Here is a 19,036-nt window from a genome sequence, read left to right as displayed (position 1 = left end):
GAAATTTTATTTCCAAAGAAAACATAAGTCTGGGAAAAAGAATAGTCAAGGCATAAAACAACAACCACCCTTGGGCTCTCAGCTTTACATGAGAAGGAAGCCAACTCCAAAATCTACATAGCCTAGAGACAGCTTACTCACTATCACCCACTTCAGATATCACCACAGAGGATAATGGCAATTAAGAGAATTCCCAATGAGTGGAGCCAGAGAATCACAGAAAAATGGGCAAATAATTTCTGCCATAGAACAGAAACAGTCCAAGTAAATTTCCTAATGCTTCTTGGTCAGGGAAACTTCGCAATGCTTACCAGACTGCTCTAGACAAGTGATGGCTTTGTGTCTTTGATCTTTCACCTTTCCAGATGAGACACTGCAGTTTTTTGTCTCTGCTTACCTTTGTATATTTGGCAATGGGAACGGAGCAGGAGGTAGAAAGCTCTTCTTTTTAGTTTATAAATTACTCAATGAGAAAGAACCACATCTATACTAGATGGACGTGAGTCCCAGGGCTTTTAGCTGAACACAATGCCTGGGAATAATCTCCAGGGGAGTGTGGTGGGGGAGTATACTCTGTTTATGAGAGGAAGAATAAAATAAAAATTTATTGACCAAAAGGGCCAACTGTGGTAGAGACTGGCCATATGTTTTCCAAAATCATTTCTTTTTCCTTTTGGGCACATAGTTAAAACTACATTTCTCAGCCTCTCCTACAATTAGGGGCCATGTGACTGAGTTCTGGCCAACTAGATGTCAACACATAAGGTCCCTAAATAACTGCATGGTACAGAAACCCTCAGCTGACCACATTGAACAGTTTGTGAGCAACTAATAAATCTCTTACTATATTAATTTAACATGAAAGATTATATAAGACAAAATGAGCAGCTAAATACTTATTTGACAGTCAGACCTATAAAAGTCTTATTTCAGCTGTTAGATGTGATTGTAGGCCAGCCTATTTGAAAAATACATTTTCATTTTCTAACAGTTGCATTTCTGACACAAATATACCCACTCATATTAGAATAATGAATATCATATCTAAATGTACCTAAGGGTTGGACCAGAAAGAGATGCCAAGTAAAATGGTTAAAACCTTAAAACTATTTTCAGGTACAGTCCTAGGTTTAATCCTGATATTTGGATCTGTGCCTCCACCCAAATGTCATATGGAATTGTAATTCCCAATGTTAGAGGTGGGGCCTGATGGGACGTGACTGGATCATGGAGGTGGATCCTTCATGAATGGTTCAGCATCATCACCTTGGTGTTGCTGTCATGACAGTGAGTTCTCATGATATCTGGTTGTTTGAAAGGGTTTAGTACCTCCCCCTTCTCTCTTTTCCTCCTGCTCTGGCCATGTGAAGTGGTGGCTCTCCCTTCACTTTCTGCTGTGACTGTAAGTTCCCTGAGGCTTCCCCAGAAGCTGATGCCACCATGCTTCCTGTACAGCCTGTGAAACCATGAATCAGTTAAACTTCTTTTCTTTATAAATTACCCAGTCTCATTGTTCAACACCTGCCTATGAGTGAGAACATGCGGTATTTGATTTTCTGCTCTTGTGTCAGTTTGCTGAGAATGATGGTTTCCAGGTTCATCCATGTCCCTACAAAGGACGCAAACTCATCATTTTTGATGGCTGCATAATATTCCATGGTGTATATGTACCACATTTTCCCTATCCAGTCTATCATTGATGGGCATTTGGGTTGGCTCCAGGTCTTTGCTATTGTAAACAGTGCTGCAATGAACATTCGTGTGCATGTGTCCTTATAGTAGAATGATTTATAATCCTTTGGATATATACCCAGTAATGGGATTGCTGGGTCAAATGGGATTTCTATTTTTAGGTCATTGAGGAATCGCTACACTGTCGTCCACAATGGTTGAATTAATTGGGAGGGGAGCACTACACGCTGGGGTCCACTGGGGGGAAATGGGGGAGGGACGGGGAGGTGGGGAGGTGGGAAGAGATAGCATGGGGAGAAATGACAGATACAGGTGAGGGGAAGGAAGGCAGCAAACCACACTGCCATGTGTGTACCTATGCAACAATCTTGCATGTTCTTCACATGTACCCCCAAACCTAAAATGCAATTAAAAAAAAATTCATTTGTGTATGTGAAAAAAAAAAAAGAATTGCTTATTTGTCTGGCCCACTCAGAAACTAAGAGCTAGGTTAACACTGAGTTCTTCTTCTTAAAATATGTTCCTTTGGCTGGGTATGGTGGCTCACGCCTGTAATCCCAACACTTTGGGAGGCTGAGGCGGGTGGATCATGAGGTCAGGAGATCGAGACCATCCTGGCCAACATGGTGAAACCTTGTTTCTACTAAAAATACAAAAAAAAAAAAATTAGCTGGGAGTGGTGGCACACACCTGTAGTCCCAGCTACTCAGGAGGCTGAGGCAGGAGAATTGCTTGAACCCAGGAGGTGGAGATTGCAGTGAGCCCAGATCGCACCACTGCAGTACAGCCTGGGTAACAGTGTGAGACTCTGTCTCAAAAAAAAAAAAATGTTCCTAAAAAAAAAATAATAATAAATAAATAAATTACCCAGCCTCAGGTATTTCTTTATAGCAGTGTGAGAACAGACTAATAAACATCCCAATTCAACAGTATAAATGGTCTATCATTCAAAGTCCAGCCAGGAAAAGAGAAACCACCCTGGGTATTCAGGGGACAGAGAATGTGATGTAGGAAGAAGCAGACAAGCTAATCAGATGACAGTGAGGCAACCCAGACATTAGCAACACCAGGAAGCCACCACCATGGTCTGGCAAGGCAAGAGGTAAAGTTGGTATAACCACAGCCCAGGAGTTAGGAAGGCAGAGTCAAAGCAGACATGTCCTGTAGGTGCTAGAGACTTCAGAAGAGGGGCAGTAGCTGTAGGAGATGCTATCCAAGGCAGTGAGGGAAGGAGAGAAAAACTTTGCTGTTCTCCCACCAGTGAATCTCAGTGGCTAAAGCCAACTGGAAGACAGCTGGCACTGAACCCTGAGAAACACAGCCTACAGGAGTCAGCCCTCCTCCCTTATAGAGCAGGGTACAGTGAGTGGGCAAAGGGTCTGAGCATACATCAGCTTAGGATCAGCAGAAACTGGTAAAGATAGAAAGACATTCTGTTAAGTAATGTCAAAACTCAAGTGTTAGAGCAACTTAAAAGAGCCTTACAATCAAAAGTCGGGTATATCACATTTTTCTTGCATTTTAGAGGTCCTGTTCTAGTTTGGAGATTTAGTGTGTATCACTTTTTTTCATTTTTCTTCTAGGTCATAGAAGAGCCAGCATGGGGAAACTTCTTTATTCTGCTGTCCAAATATAAAATCTATACAGAAATAGCTCCTTTGTCCCTTAATCTTAGTAAGCAAATTTGATTAGGCATTTGAAAGCTACAGAGGTGCAAGGTGGGAGAAATTCTGCCTCTGCTATTTGGCAGCTCTGTGACATTGGGCAAACCAGTCTTAGTACATTTATTTTCCTTTTATCCAAAATGAACATAATAATACCTTCTTACTTACCTTACTGGGTTACTGGAATGATCACAGTGTTTGGTTGGTTGGTTGTTTCAAGGAGGTAATAATATATGTGAGAATAAATGGTATATGGAAAAGCATTAAATAATAGTGCCGAAACATTATGCATATTAACATGCCTTTAAATCTGTTTCCGTATCATTCCATCATTTATTTTGGGGATCAGTTTTACTGAGATACAATTAATGTGTTAATATAAGTGTACAGCTCAATGAGTTTTGACAAACGTATACAGATATATAACTGCTACCACATCATGATATGGAATATACCAATGCCCCCCCAATTTCCTCATGCACTTTTGCATTTTTATACTTTAAGAGTCAACATATACCCAAGAGTGATTAAAACATACCTTCCAAAAACTTGTACATAAATATTCTTAGCAGCATTATGTATGATAGCCCCAAAGTGGAAACAACCCAAATAACCGTCAACTGATAAATGGATAAATAAAGTGTATATCCATGCAGTGGAATATATTTCAGCCATGAAAGGAATGAAGTACCAATGTCTGCTACAGTATGGATGAGCCTTGAAAACATATGTTAAGTAAAAGAAGCTAGTCACAAAAGACCACACAATGTATGACTCCATTTTTATGAAAGGTCTATATGAGGCAAATCTATAGAGACATTAAGTAGTGTTTGCCTCATATTGGGGGTAGGGGATAATGATGAATGACTGCTAATAGATATGGAATTTCTTTTGAGAGTTATGAAAATGTTCTAAAATTGATTGTGGTGATGGTTGCAAAACTCTGTAAATATAAACCATTGAATTATACCATTTAGATATGTGAATTATATGTTACATGGATTATACCTCCATTAAGCTGTTAATTTATAAAGTTAAAGAATTAAAGGGCCGGGTGCGGTGGCTCAAGCCTGTAATCCCAGCACTTTGGGAGGCCGAGGCGGGTGGATCACGAGGTCAAGAGATCGAGACCATCCTGGTCAACATGGTGAAACCCCGTCTCTACTAAAAATACAAAAAATTAGCTGGGCATGGTTGCACGTGCCTGTAATCCCAGCTACTCAGGAGGCTGAGGCAGGAGAATTGCCTGAACCCAGGAGGCGGAGGTTGTGGTGAGCCGAGATCGCGCCATTGCACTCCAGCCTGGGTAACAAGAGCGAAACTCTGTCTCAAAAAAAAAAAAAAAAAGTATTAAAGAAAATCTAAAAGAAAGGCAAAATTTCAAACCCAATTTCATTCTAATTTGCTATATTTGTTTTCAAAGTTATATAAGAGTCATGAAGATTTTCATCTATAATCTTAATATCCTAAGAATCAAACTATTTTGATTATTTTTTGTCCCTTCCTCACTTCATCTTTGAATATGTTTGCTTGGTTTGTAGTGATAATGGTACAAACATGATTAGGGTGCTTTCATCAGTAATATTAGATCATGAATATTTTCCCAAAGTGTTACAAAGCCTTTATAATAATCATTTTAGAGATCATATGACATTCCCTCTAACTTAACCACTTTCCTCCATCTGCTCAGGCACCCAAGCCAGAAACCTGAGCTATACCTAAGTATCTCCTGCCACTGATTTAGTTCAGAACAACATACTCTCTCACCTAGATTACTGCAAATGTTTCCTTACTGGTCCCCTTGCTTTTTGGTGGTCTTCTATCAATCTATCAAGCAGCATGCAGCAGCTAGACATCATATAGCAACCAGGCCTAAAATATGTTTCTTCTGTGACTCCCAACCAACTACCCAGTAGAGGCCAAACCACTCCTAATGGTTCACACAGCCCTTCAGATCTGGGCTCTTGCCTACACTTCCAGACTCATCACTGTCCTCCCCATCCCCTCCCCAGTGCACATTTCCTGTTTTCCCTGAAAAGTACACAGTGTAGTGCATACTACTTAAACTCCTACTTACCCTTTAACATTCAGTGTAAACATCACCTCCTATGGGAAGCATATCTTCTCCTCCACAGAAAAAGGGAGGTCCTCCCACATCCACACTCCTAGATACCTTTATACATGTCACCATTTTGTTCTGGACTTCCCATGCATGCTCCATGCTTATCTTTCTCAGCAGAGTAGAAATTATGGTCTATTCAACTTGTTATTTCCAGCACTTCAGCATCTAGCAAATAGTAGGTTCCAGTAAATGTTATTTCAAAAATTTAATAACTACTGCTAATTCAGCACTATTTTCCAGCAGTGTTCATATTATTTCTCACATGTTATCTTACTTAGTCTTCTAAACATTCTCATAAGGTAGATACTATCATCATCACTATTTTAAAGATGAGGAAACTGAGGCACAGGTTAAATAAATTGCCCCAAGTCATCACACAGGTAGGAAGTGAGTGGCACAATCAGGATTTGAACTCATGCAGTATGATTCTAACTCTGGAGTTCATGTTCATAATCACTACACTACATAAAAAATCTTGAATGTATGACCCATTATCTTATTGCCTAATACATAGGCTACTTGTACTTTCTCTCTCTCTCTCCCTCTGACCACCCCACCTTTCTTCTTTTGAATTTTTAAAATTTGGCTTAAGGTAAATTCCCTTGAGTAGAATTTAAAGATGTATCACAAGATGAGGACATTTTTCTGGATCTTCATATGTCCAATGACAACTTTACCTAACAAAATACAGTGCATGCCAAAGGAGTGAAAGTTTCAAGGCCATAAGCCATCCCAGGCTGGTATGACATGATTGGGCAAGTTGGATCAAGAACTCTGAAACAGCTGCAAAACTAGTGCAAGAAGGTGCAGACTGCTGTGAACCAGCAGTTGGCCTAGCTTCACAATAGTTTTTAATTTAATTTTAAGATAAAAGAATGGAAAGCACTCCTATGTTGCTGCTTCTTAAAAATGCCCAAATACTGATTCAGTGGCTAAACTGCAGCACCAGTTTTCACAATAACATTTTTTAATGCTATAAAGTAGGTTAATCTAAACAGTATGACTACACATTTATGAAGCTAGCCACCATGTAAGTCTGGCTATCCTGAAATTGCTATGCTATGAGAAAGCCTACGCTACCTGAGCAGAGATATCATATGGAGAGAATGATGACCAGCTAGCCTAAGCTGCCCAGCCATTTCAACCTAGATGCCAGGCATGGAAATGACGAAGCCACCTTATACATTTCAGCTTCCGTAGATATGATGTGGAGAAAACTGAGAAACCCAACTGATAGTCAGAATTAAGGCCTTAGTATTTGCCTAAGTTCATTTGGATTGCTATAACAAAATACCATAGACTAGGTGGCTTACAAACTCCAGAAATTTATTTCTCACAGTTCTGGAGGCTGAAAGTTAAAAATCAGGTTGCCAGCATAATCAGGTTTTGATGAGAGCCCTCTTCTTTCTAAGCTGCAGATTGCTGACTTCTCCCTGTGTCCTCACATGGTGGAAGGAGCTGGATCTCTCTGGGGCTTCTTTTATAAGGACACTAATCCTATTCACAAGGGCTCCACCCTTATGACTTAATCACCTCCCAAATGTTCCATATCCTAATACCATCATGTTGGGGGTTAAGATTCAAACGTGAATTTTGGGGGTCACAGACATTCAAACCATAGCAGATATGTGGTCCCAGTTGAACCTTTCCAACCATTTATGTCCTTTTGAGCCATCTCAGTCATCCTAGTCATCATGAAGCAGACATGAGCTATTCTTTCTGAGCCCTATTTAAACTCCAGACCCATAAAGTAGGGATTGTACTAAATGTGGTTTGATACCACTAAAAAAAAAAATAAACCTTTAAAATAAACTCTTTTTTTCACCATGTAATTTTTTTAAAACCCAATATTTAAATGAGAAACAATGGCTGAAAATAAGTTCTCCTCCTACCCTAGCTACAGAATTGGCTACCATGTCATAAAGCAGTTGTTCACCACTGGCATTGACTTTGATCCAGTCATGTGTGTGACCTCTGCAGAGCAACAGCAAGGATGGCAGCTGAAGGCTTATCCTGGCAGAGTTTTCTTCAGCTGCTTCAACCCAGAGGACCACAAGTGATCTATGAAAGCTGGTGCTTCTCCAACTGCCAGAGGGTGCTCTAGCCATTCAGAGGGTTTGCCTGACACCCCAAACTACCTCAGCCTGTCTGGGATGGTGATGAAAGCTCTGGCTCTAATAGTAGCTTACTCAGGGTTCAAATCCCACCTCCATCACCTAAATTAGTTGCATAATTCCAGGCAATTTACTTAGCATTTTAAAATAATGATAGAGTGCCTGTAGTCCCAGCTATTTGACATGGTGAGGCAGAAGGATCACTCTGGCTGAGGAGTTCAAGGCTGCAGTGGACTAGGATGGCACCACTGCACCCCAGTCTGAGCAATGGAGTAAGACACTGTCTCTATAAAAAAAAATTTAAAGAAAAATAATGATAGCTAATGTTTACTGAGTATCTCACAAATGATTTTATATTCCTTACCACTATCCTCAAATGGTCACTCAATACTCACAGAAATTAGCTACTTTTTTTTTGAGACAGGGTTTCTCCCTGTCACCTAGGCTGGAAGTGCAAGAGTGGAATCTCAGCTCACTGCAACCTCCACCTCCCAGGTTCAGGCAATTCTCCTGCCTCAGCCTCCCAAGTAGCTGGGATTATAGGCGTCCACCACCATGCCCAGCTTTTTTTTTTTGTTTTTTTTTTTTTTCTGTATTTTTAGTAGAGATGGGGTTTCACAATGTTGGCCAGGCTAGTCTTGAACTCCTGACAGGTAATTCATCTGCATTGGCCTCCCAAAGTGTTGGGATTACAGGCGTGAGCCACTGCACCCAGATAGATTTCCCACTATTTCGTACTCTTCCTCTTCCTCCCCTATATTCTCTTTCCCCTCACTCTAGGCTGATTTCCTTCGTATTCAATGATAAAAGAGAAAAACCTTATCTTTCAGTCACCAAATCTGGACTTCTACCTGCATTTGCATCTACTCCTCCTTTCCTATATCAACAATGGAAGAAGTGCCCTTCCTCCTATTAAAGACCAGTCCTTCCATTTGTGCTAGATCACATACCTTTCACCATCTTCACTGGTTCATTCTATCAGCATTCAAATAGGCTCCACTCTTTCTCATCCTTGAAAACCTCACCTTGACCCCCCAGTCTCCCTCCATCTTCTTCCTCTCTCTGCTCCCTTCATAGCAGATTCTCAAGAAAGCCTCTATACATGCCATTTCCACTTCATCACCTGTTTACTCTTCAGTTCACTCAGATTTGGAATCCAGCTCTACCACTCCTCTGAAATTGTTCTCATCAAAGTCATCAATGACTTCTGATTGCCAATTGCAATGTCCCCTTTACTGTTTCTCATTTTATTCTACTTCTCAGCAGCACAAGATTCACTTGAACTCTTTACAACACTCCTTTGTTAACTTCTGTGACACCATACTCTGCTAATTTTTCTTCCCCTTCGTAAGTTTCCATCCTCAGTCCCCTTTCTCAATGCAATGTGTAAATGTTTATGTCACTCACGACTTGATCCTGGGTCCTTTTTTCTTCTGTACCTACACATTTCCCTAGGTGATCCTATACTACACAAGATTTAAATACAGTATTATGCTGATGGCTTCCAAATATGCATTGATTGTTCAGGCCTCTCTTACTATCTCCGGTTTCACATAATTAATTGTCTAATTGACAGTCACTGGGATATTCAATTGACACTTGATGGTTACTTTTTCTAATTATATTTTGTTGCTAAAACCTGACAACAAGAAATCATCCTCGACTTTTCCATTTTCTTAATCTTCCGCATTCATTTAATAATTTGTTAATTTTACTTCCAAAATAGATTTCAAAACTGTTTACTTCTGTCCACCCCCTATCCTCTCTCCTCTGAATAGCTGCCTCCTCTCTGGTCTCTCCATGCTTTCCCTTTGGCTCCTGCCCCAGTCCATTCTCTATGGAGCAGACAGAGTTATTTTTCTAAACATAAATAAATCAATTCCTGTCATCTGTCTACTTCATAACTGTCAGCAGTTTCTTGTGATGCTATGGATAAAATCCAAATTCATACCATGGACCACAGTGTCCCAAGCCTTCAAGCCTCTGCCTAAACCTTAACCTGATCTCACCCCACTCATCTCTCTGATGCTTCATGCACGTTCCCAATTTCTTCCTGTCCAAAAGCCTTTTGACTGTGGTGTCATCTAGCTTGCTTTACACCTTGATAGCTCCTTTTCATATTTTGGGTCTTAGCTGTATCAGTGATGAACAGCCTTGCCTGCAAATAAAATAAACCCCATCTAAAGTGGCTTAAACATCGGAAAGTTTGTCTCTTACAATAAAATTTCCAGAAGTAGGCATCATAGGGCTGACACAGCAGCTCCATGAGACCACAGGGACTTAGCTTCTTCTACCTTTCAGTTCTATCATCCTTCATATACTGACCTCATGTCTTAGTCTATTTTCTGGTGGTATAACAGAATACCACAGACTGGATAATTTATAAAGTAAAGAAATGTATTTCTCACAGTTCCAGAGACTGGGAAGTCCAAGAGCATACACCAGCATCTGGTGAGGGTCTTTGTGCTGTGTTATAACATGGCAGAAAGGCAAATAAGCACAGGAGATAGAGTGAGCAGGAGGGGCAGACTCTCTTTTATGATAACCCTCTCTCATAACTAAGTACTTCCATGATAATATTAATCCATTCATGAGAGCAGTAGACCCCATCTCCCAACACTGTTGCATTGGGGATTAAGCTTTCAACACATAAACTTTTAGGGGATGCAGTCAAATTATTATATAGTCTTATATGTCTGATTTCATACTTGCTGCCTCATGATCACAAGATGGCTGCAGCACTGTTAAAGCAGAAGCAGGAGAGCAGAGGGGTAAAGCCCACTTTTTAATTTAACTTTGTATTACGCAGGATTTCAAATATAAAGAATAGAATAGTATAGACAGCTCCCTCTATCCTCATTATTATGAAGGAAAATCTAGTTATTTTATCTTCTATCATTGTTTTCCAAAGTGTTTTACTATGTATTCTAAAAGATAAAGCTTTCCCTTTTTCAACATAACCACAATACTATTATCACACAAAAAATAGCAATTCCTGGCCAGGCGCAATGGCTCATGCTTCTAATCCCAGCACTCTGAGAGGCTGAGGTGTTTGGATCACCTGAAGTCAGGAGTTTGAGACCAGTCTGACCAATATGGTGAAACCCCAGCTCTACTAAAAATACAAAAACTACCTGGACATGGTGGTGCATGCTGGTAGTCCCAGATACTTGGGAGGCTGAGGCAAGAGAATTGCTTGAACCCAGGAAGTTGCAGTGAGCAGAGATAGGTGCCACTGCACTCCAGCCTAGGTGACAGAATGAGACTTCATCTCAAAAAAAAAAAAAAAAAAAGGAAATTCCTTAATGTCATCAAATTTCCAATTATTCCATAATTCAAATTTCTAATTATTCAATAAAAGCAATTTTTTTTTTACAGTTTAAAGTATCCAAACACTTGCAAATAAGATACTTACAGTTGACACATCCTTGAAGTTCCCTTTAATCCATAGGATCCCTCTTCATCTCTCTCCCTTTCCTCTTAACTTATTTTTTGAAGAAACTAGGTCATTTGTCCTATAGCATTTCCCACAACCTGGATTTTTCTGATTGCATCCCTAAGGTGTCCTCTATATGTCTTGTAAGTTAATAGTTGGATCTACAAGTTTGATTAGATTCAGATATTTTATTGTTCCTTTTTTCTTCTTGGCAAAAATACTTCGTAGGAGATATTATCTGCTATCCAGAAGTGCCTAATGAGTGGTTGTCTCTCTTTTTGTTACATTAACAGCTTTTGATGATTAATGTCTAAATCTATTAATTCCTTATGTTATAAAATGATAATGTTTTAAGTCTATTACTCCTTCTTCATTTGTTAGCAGGAATACTTTTATAAAGAGAAACTTTCCCATTCTATTTTTAAGTTACCCAATAGGTACAAACAATAAAGGAAAGATTAATACTTGATATTTTCCCTTAGTTTACCAGTTTTCAAAATAGTGAATTGATTCATTAGCATCCTCTAGCAGTAACCAATCAGGCTTTTAAAACATTATCTTGGCCCGGCACAGTGGCTCACACCTGTAGTCCCGGTACTTTTGGAGGCCTAGGTGGGTAGAACAGAGGTAAGGAGTTCGAGACTAGCCTGGCCAATATGGTGAAACCCCATCTCTACTAAAGATACAAAAAGTTAGCCAGGTGTGGTGGTGGGCACCTGTAATCCCAGTTACTCAGGACGCTGAGGCAGGAGAATCCCTTGAACCCAAGAGGTAGAGGTTGCAGTGAGCCAAGATCGCACCATTGCACTCCAGCCTGGGCGACAGGGCAGGACTCCAAAAATAATTGTGTTTATATATCTTGGTGAACTCACTGACTTAAACATATCTGATGTGTTTTAATGCATTGTAGTTATTAGCCTTACTGATACTCAAATAGTCCAATTTTGGCCATTGGGAGTGTCCTCAAGTTGATTTACAGTTCCTTTTTATGAGAAAAACCCAAAACTTTCCAGAAACTTAACTTGGACAGTTTCTCATCTCACTGGCCTGAGTTATGTCAGTTGGCCTCCCTGAGCTGGAATATGGCAGTGGATGGAGTTTGGATCATTCATGATCTCCTCAAAGAGGTTTCCCCTGATGCCTCACCTAAAGAATGCACCCCCCTATTATTCTGCAGAACACTACCCTGTTTATTTCCTTTATACTACTTTATCATAAACTGTAGTTACTGTATTTATTAAGGGTCTGACTCCCTCACTTGATTGTAAGCTTCATATTTTCCCTAGCACAACATTTTCAGGTGCTCAAAAAAATAATAAATATATGTGAAATTAATAAAACAAATGAAGTAGATACCATTTTATTTCTATTGTATGTATGACTGTCCACAATCCAATATAGTATCCATTATTTACATGTTACTATTTAAATTTAAATGTAACTAAAATAAAAAATAAAAAATCCAGTTTATTACTCTCATTAGCCATATTTCAAGTACTTGAAAGCTATGTGTGGCTAGTGACTATCACATTGCACAGTGTAGATACAATGCATTTCCGCCATCACAGAGTACTATTGGATGATGCTGGAGAGAAGAAACTGGCTATGAGATAAATCAACTTAATCAAGGTCACAGCTACTAAGAAAAGGAGCTGGATTCAAGCCTGTCTCTGAGTGACTTCAGAAATAGAAGTTATAACTGTTGTTACTACTTGATTAGTTCTGCTTTCAATTTCAGTCTCTAGGAAAATTTATAGGGGGATTCAAGCTTCACTATCACATAGGGTAACTGACTGTCTCAGCTTGCCTGGGCTGAGGAAATTCCCAGGTTGCAGAAAAGTCTCAACAAACCTTGCTACCTAATTATCAAAATCTTTATTGAGATTTGTGACAGGTAAATACATGGGTTCACTCAACTCCATTTCAACCATCTCAATATGCCCTATTGCATGCTAGAAGTGCGAAAGTTAAAGTCTTTTCCCAGATTTCCTCACAGATTTGGCCTTGTACATGGGTTAGCTCTGCCAAGCAGATGCATTTGAGCAACATCTGGAAGGCCTGATGGAGGAAGAGGCTGCACTTCTGTTTTGTCTGGCAGGCAGTGCAGTGGCAGCAGAGGTCTCAGTGTCCTGTCCTTAATGTCATGGACTTGGAGAGGCAGAATATGGGGCATGTGTTTTGCATGTGTAGATTCAACCTGAGATGGTCAGTCCTGAAGCCAGCAAAAGGAGCAGTGACTCCCTGTTCTTGTTTTATGAATGTAACACAAGTAGCTACTCCCTTAGTAAAATGATTCTGCCGTGGAAAGAATACTACCCAAGAGAGTCATTACTGGGACCCAAGCAAGTAATGGCTATTCCTTTAGCTTTTCCAGCGATTTTTACTCATCCAATTTCTTATAGTAATTCATTTTATGCTAATACAAATTAAAGTGTTGAGATATCATGATATAGTAAGAAATGTATATTTGGTTTCTTCTCCCAGTTCTTGACACAGAGCTCTTAATCCCTTGGAATTTCCCAGGTGATAGGATTGTCTTTTGTTGTATTGTGGCAAGTCTTGGTGGACTCCTGGATGGGGACCGGTCACCAGAGAGACTAAGCCATAATTAGAAGCTTTGAAGTTTCCACCTCACCCCCCATCCTTTGGGAAGGGCTGGAGATTGAGTTAATTGATCATATCTACATGATGAAGCCTCCATACAAATCCCTGCACTTAGGGGGGTTTGGTGAGCTTCCAGGTTGCTGAACATGTAGAGATGTCTAGAGGGTAGTAAACCTGGTGAGGTCACGGGAGCTTTGTTTTCCTTCCCACATACTTTGCCCAGTGTATCTCTTCATCTGGCTGTTCATCTGTATTCTTTATAATATCCTTTAAAATGACTGGTAAGTATAAGTAAAGTCCTTTCCTGGGTTTTGGATGAGTAGAAAGCCATCCTAGCAATTAGACCTAAGGAAGGAATCATGAGAACCTTAATTTGTAGCTGGTTGGCCAGAAGTACAAGTCACAACCTGGGAGTTGTGATTGGCATTTGAAGTGGGGGGCAATCTTGTGGGCCTGAGCCCTTAATCTATAGGATCTGATGTTATCTTCAGGTAACTAGTATAAGAACTGATTTGTAGGACACCCAGTTGGTGTCCACTGGAGAACTGCTTGGTGAGTGAGGAAAACTCCCCACATGTATTAGTCACATGTGGTGTTAGGTATGAGAGGACATACCCTCTGTGATAGACTCAGGATAGGGCCAGACATCAGAAAAATCAAGTGATTAAAGAATTAGAGGGTTGGAAATTTCAGCCTCACCCACCAACCTCCAGAAAAGGGGTGGGAGGCTAGAAATTAAGTTCTCTGAAACTCTTGAATAATGCAATTTGATGAACTCCAAGGTTGCTGAATATATAAAGGTGCTGGGAGGGTAGTTGCCTATCCATGCCCTGCTCTATGTATGTATTAGTTCATTCTTGCAGTGTTCTAAGGAAATACTCCTTAGGTATGATCAAAAGGGACCATTATGAATATCAAAACACTCTTTTTTTCCCCACACTCCAGGAAATTTTGAATGTTTTAGGATCTCTGACAGGAATTGGGACAAAGACCAAATATATTTTGTTTTATACAACAGTAAGTTCTGGAGAGATCCAGACCTCTGTTCAAATGTCAGTGACACTATTATCCACTGTGTGAACCTGAATAAGCTAATGAGCCTCTCTAAGCTCCAGTTCCCTAATCTGGAATACAAGGACACAGTACCCAATTCACATGGATATTGTGACGATTATAAAAAGATGATATTTATAGTGTGCTTAGTACAGTATATGGCACATGAGGACTTAATACATGTTAGATAATATGACTATTATAATTTTGCTGAACGCAGCTCCATTCCTGAAATTATGCCCAATACTTGGGGTCATTCTGATTATAGTCTATCGAATTTCTAGGCACCCATGCTCCATCCCCCTCCATATCATAATTAGTAGGTGCTCAAAAACTATTAGCGATTGACAGGAAGTTTATTCATGTGGGGTGCTTTTCACTCTTGCACACACAGTTATCATCAGTAGTGGCAGCTGTTGATGCTATATTTTTCCCTCTTTGTTGACCAAAATAAAACAAAACAAAAAATAGACAACAAGAGTATTTTGGGTATGTGTTTAAAGAAAGTACTCCGTCACGGGAGAGAAGGAATAGTAAAGGGAAAGGGATTATTCTCATGTGGTCAATATGAGAAAGCACAAGGGCTTGGCTTCAGCTTGCCCTCATTAGAGCATTCTTTCATACATTCCCACAGACCATAAAACCCATACCACTACCTCGCTGATGCTATACCTGCTAACCCCAAGGCTTTAGTCATACAACGAATATAGCCATTCTTCTGGCTCTCATAATGTTTAGCCATATGTTTTACTTACAGAATTTCAGAAACTGGCTTTAGGGGATCCAAAATCAAACCAAGGTTGCAGACTGTCCTACCTTGGAAGAAATGCTGAAAATTTGATTTATAGCCTTTTTGCCGCTGCCAGACAACCAGTTGGCCCATTACTCAGGAAAACCATGGCAACCAGATATGCTGACATGCATACCCTACCCCTCACATGCTTTGCCCAGCCCAGCCTGCATATCTTAACCCTACTGTCAATTCCAGCACTTGTCTCACAAAAATCCCTACCAGCTCCTTTTCAGAGAGTCACCAGAGGGTCCTTCTGCCTCTGTTGTCTCCCTTGCACTCAAGCACAGACCCCAAGATAAAAGCCTTGTCTGAGAAATCTGCTTGGCCCTTTGTTAATTTTTATTGCACAGAGAGCCTGTGGTCTGTAACAAATTATTATGAAAGACTGATGACTAGGCAAACTGACCTAAACCTTCTCCAGTGGTTTGTTCCAGTGAATCATTTTCCTTACACTTGATTTGTCCCACTGAGAGAGACAGGTTCAATTCATTCCTTTTTTTTTTTGAGACGGAGTTTCGCTCTTGTTACCCAGGCTGGAGTGCAATGGCGCGATCTCGGCTCACCGCAACCTCCACCTCCTGGGTTCAGGCAATTCTCCTGCCTCAGCCTCCTGAGTAGCTGGGATTATAGGCACGCGCCACCATGCCCAGCTAATTTTTTGTATTTTTAGTAGAGATGGGGTTTCACCATGTTGACCAGGATGGTCTCGATCTCGCGACCTTGTGATCCACCCGCCTCGGCCTCCCAAAGTGCTGGGATTACAGGCTTGAGCCACCATGCCCGGCCTCATTCCTTTAATCAATAAGTATTTATGAATTACCTACAATATTTACGATATGACAGACACTGTGAATACCTCTTCTACATTGACTCCAACCTTAGTTAAGTTCTATTGAACATTCAGAACTCAGTTTAAATACCAGTTCCTCTGCCAAAACTTATATCTAGGCCAGGTCAGCCTGGTATGTACTCTCATGGTACCAGGGGTCTTATATTTTATGCATTTTGAAGTATGCAGTAATGTCTTTGCTTTTTTGGTGTGCTTAAGTCCTATCTTGTTTGTAATGTGGATGAGGGCAGAGACTTTGCTTTTGCTCAAGATTGTAACTCTGGTACTTGTTACCTAACTAAGCAAGAGGCTCTGATGAATGAGTTATCAGAATCTCACTATAACACTACTCACCAAAGTATTTTTTGTTTTTGGTAACCTCTGACTGCCTGAGGCAGCTACAGAAATTACAGTGATGAAAATCTGTACCTGATGGGTAGTCTTTTGTATGAGGTAACCCCATGGTGAATCTCTGGGGAAGTTATAAACACCAATGACAAAAAAAGCAAAAATGAAAAAAGACAAAAAGAAGTCTATCCTGGGTCAATATTGTTCTGGTAGTCAACATTCTAATAATTCTTTTAAAACTATGTCTTGACGTGCCTTTTTTCCATGCTTACACCATAGCTAATGTGTTTAAGCAGATAAAGACTTGGGCATGTTTGACTTTATTTTTACTTTAGCAAATAATTAGAATTTCTACAGTGAAAACATGCAGTGATGCCATGGTAGAGAGGTTTTATCAGTGTGTCTTCAGCAAATAACAATAAATTACAAGTCTGATTAAAGTTTTTTAAAACTAGGTTACAAACCCACACTGCAGACTTCCTCCTTTAATTGAGAAAAAACTATGAACCAAAAATAAAATTCTAAGCCCCTCAGCTGACTGAGTGGACCTCCATTGGGCAAGGGGATTCAAAAGAAACACCTAAAAAACTAGTTCAGGCCATGATGGGAAGGAGGGGCTGAAACATGCCTTATTATACCCGCCTTTCTTTTGAATTTAGACACAACTGACCAGTACTGAAATTAAAACAGGGATCTTAATACTGACAAGACAGACTCTTTGTAGCAATAAGACAACAGATTCCAATCTGACTCTGGTATAACATTACATGACATCTAGTGGGCCCTGAAGGAAATCAAATTATTTTACCCCAAAATATATTTCTTTACATATTTTGAAATGGCCCAGCAGAGCTGTCACCTATGGGGGAAAGCTTTATGTTCTATAAAGAGTCCCTTATTAGGTGTTTTCCAGAGAGTCTGTTTTTAAGGTCCAATAAGAGACATTCACAGCTATTCTCTCTGAAGCCTAGAGGCTTCATGTACATGACAAGAACCCTGGCTTCACAATGCATCCCTTTACCTTAACTTAAGCAGACATCAACTCTTAAGGCAGAGCTTAACTCTCTCAACAAACTGCCAATCAGAAAATTTTGGGGCAGGGTGCGGTAGCTCACGCCTGTAATCCCAGCACTTTGGGAGGCCAAGGCAGGTGGATCACGAGGTCAGGGATTGAGACCATCCTAGCCAACATGGTGAAATCCTGTCTCCACTAAAAATACAAAAATTAGCTGGGTGTGGTGGCCTGCGCCTGTAATCACAGCTACTCGGGAGGCTGAGGCAGGGCAGTCGTTTAAACCAAGGAGTTGGAGGTTGTGGTGAGCTGAGATCACACCGTTGCACTGCAGCCTGGCCACAGAGCGAGACACCATCTCAAAAAAAAAAAAAAAAAAAAATATCTTTGAATCCACTTATGACCTGTTAGAGAAGCTCCTGCTTCTAGATGTTCCACTTTCTGGGCCAAATCAATGTATACCTTGCATGTATTGATTTATGTCTTTGTAACATCTGAGTCACTAAAATGTATAAAATGAAGCTGTACCCCCACCCCTAAGGACCATTGCCCATGACACAGCCTCGGGAGGTCCTCAGAACCTCCCGAGGCTGTGTTATGGGCAATGGTCCTTAACCTTGACAAAATAATCTAAAATTGATTGAGACTTGTCTCAGATACTTTTTGGTTTACAAAACCTTTCCCAGAATCCCCCAGGCTTTCCCTCATATTTCACTGGCCAGACAGCTCCTAAGTCAATCACAAACTTAGGCCAGTCAGAACTGCTCTCCTGAGTCTGGGCCCACTTCCCTAGGGAGTTTTACTATCTATGGTCAACACAAACTGGGACCTCTGAGCCAGGAACTAGGAACCTACTTTGAAGATAATCCCTATTGTGTGTTCTTCTACTCTGCAGCCTCAGCTTCTTCACCTCTACAATGGGGGGAAATTGCATCTTTCATTGATTCCACACACACTTTTTCAGCTCTCATTTTGTGTCCAGTACTGTGTTGAGTCCTGGGGATTCAAAGATTCCCTACTTCTTGTTTGTGAAGCTGAGACCTATCAGAAGTGCTTCAGGGGCCAGGTATTTAAATTTATACACCTAAGTGTATAAATTTATCCTACTTGCTTTTTAATTTAAAACATACACACAGCTGGTCAAAAAGAACACCTCTTGCTGGAGGGAGATGGGGGATTTGGTTTCTTGTTTGCAGATCCTTGAGGATCCCCCGCCGAATAAATTGCAATGAAACGTGTTAAGTGTAGCATTAGGCTGAGATAGGCAAAGAGTGATATGGCTTACACCAGAGTGGCACCGACCCAGCCTGGGAGTGATGCAGCCCAGGATGGAAGGGCGATCTGCTTAGATCTGCATGTTGAAACCACA

General features: G+C 40.4%; 1 long non-coding RNA gene across 1 annotated transcript in view; it reads left to right on the top strand.

Moving 5' to 3' along the window:
- LOC104650497 (uncharacterized) overlaps positions 1-18,216 on the top strand; it is a 47,771-nt gene extending 29,555 nt beyond the window's left edge. Inside the window, exon 4 of the long non-coding RNA XR_744123.3 lies at positions 3,276-18,216. This is a non-coding gene — a long non-coding RNA (uncharacterized LOC104650497). The remainder of the gene's footprint in view (positions 1-3,275) is intronic.
- Positions 18,217-19,036: the final 820 nt, after the last annotated feature.

This window comes from Saimiri boliviensis, chromosome 12 (assembly GCF_048565385.1).
Source record: "Saimiri boliviensis isolate mSaiBol1 chromosome 12, mSaiBol1.pri, whole genome shotgun sequence".
Classification (NCBI taxonomy): Eukaryota; Metazoa; Chordata; class Mammalia; order Primates; family Cebidae; genus Saimiri; species Saimiri boliviensis.
The sequence above is the reverse complement of the archived record's forward strand: the minus strand, read 5'-3'. Positions and strand labels throughout refer to the sequence as shown.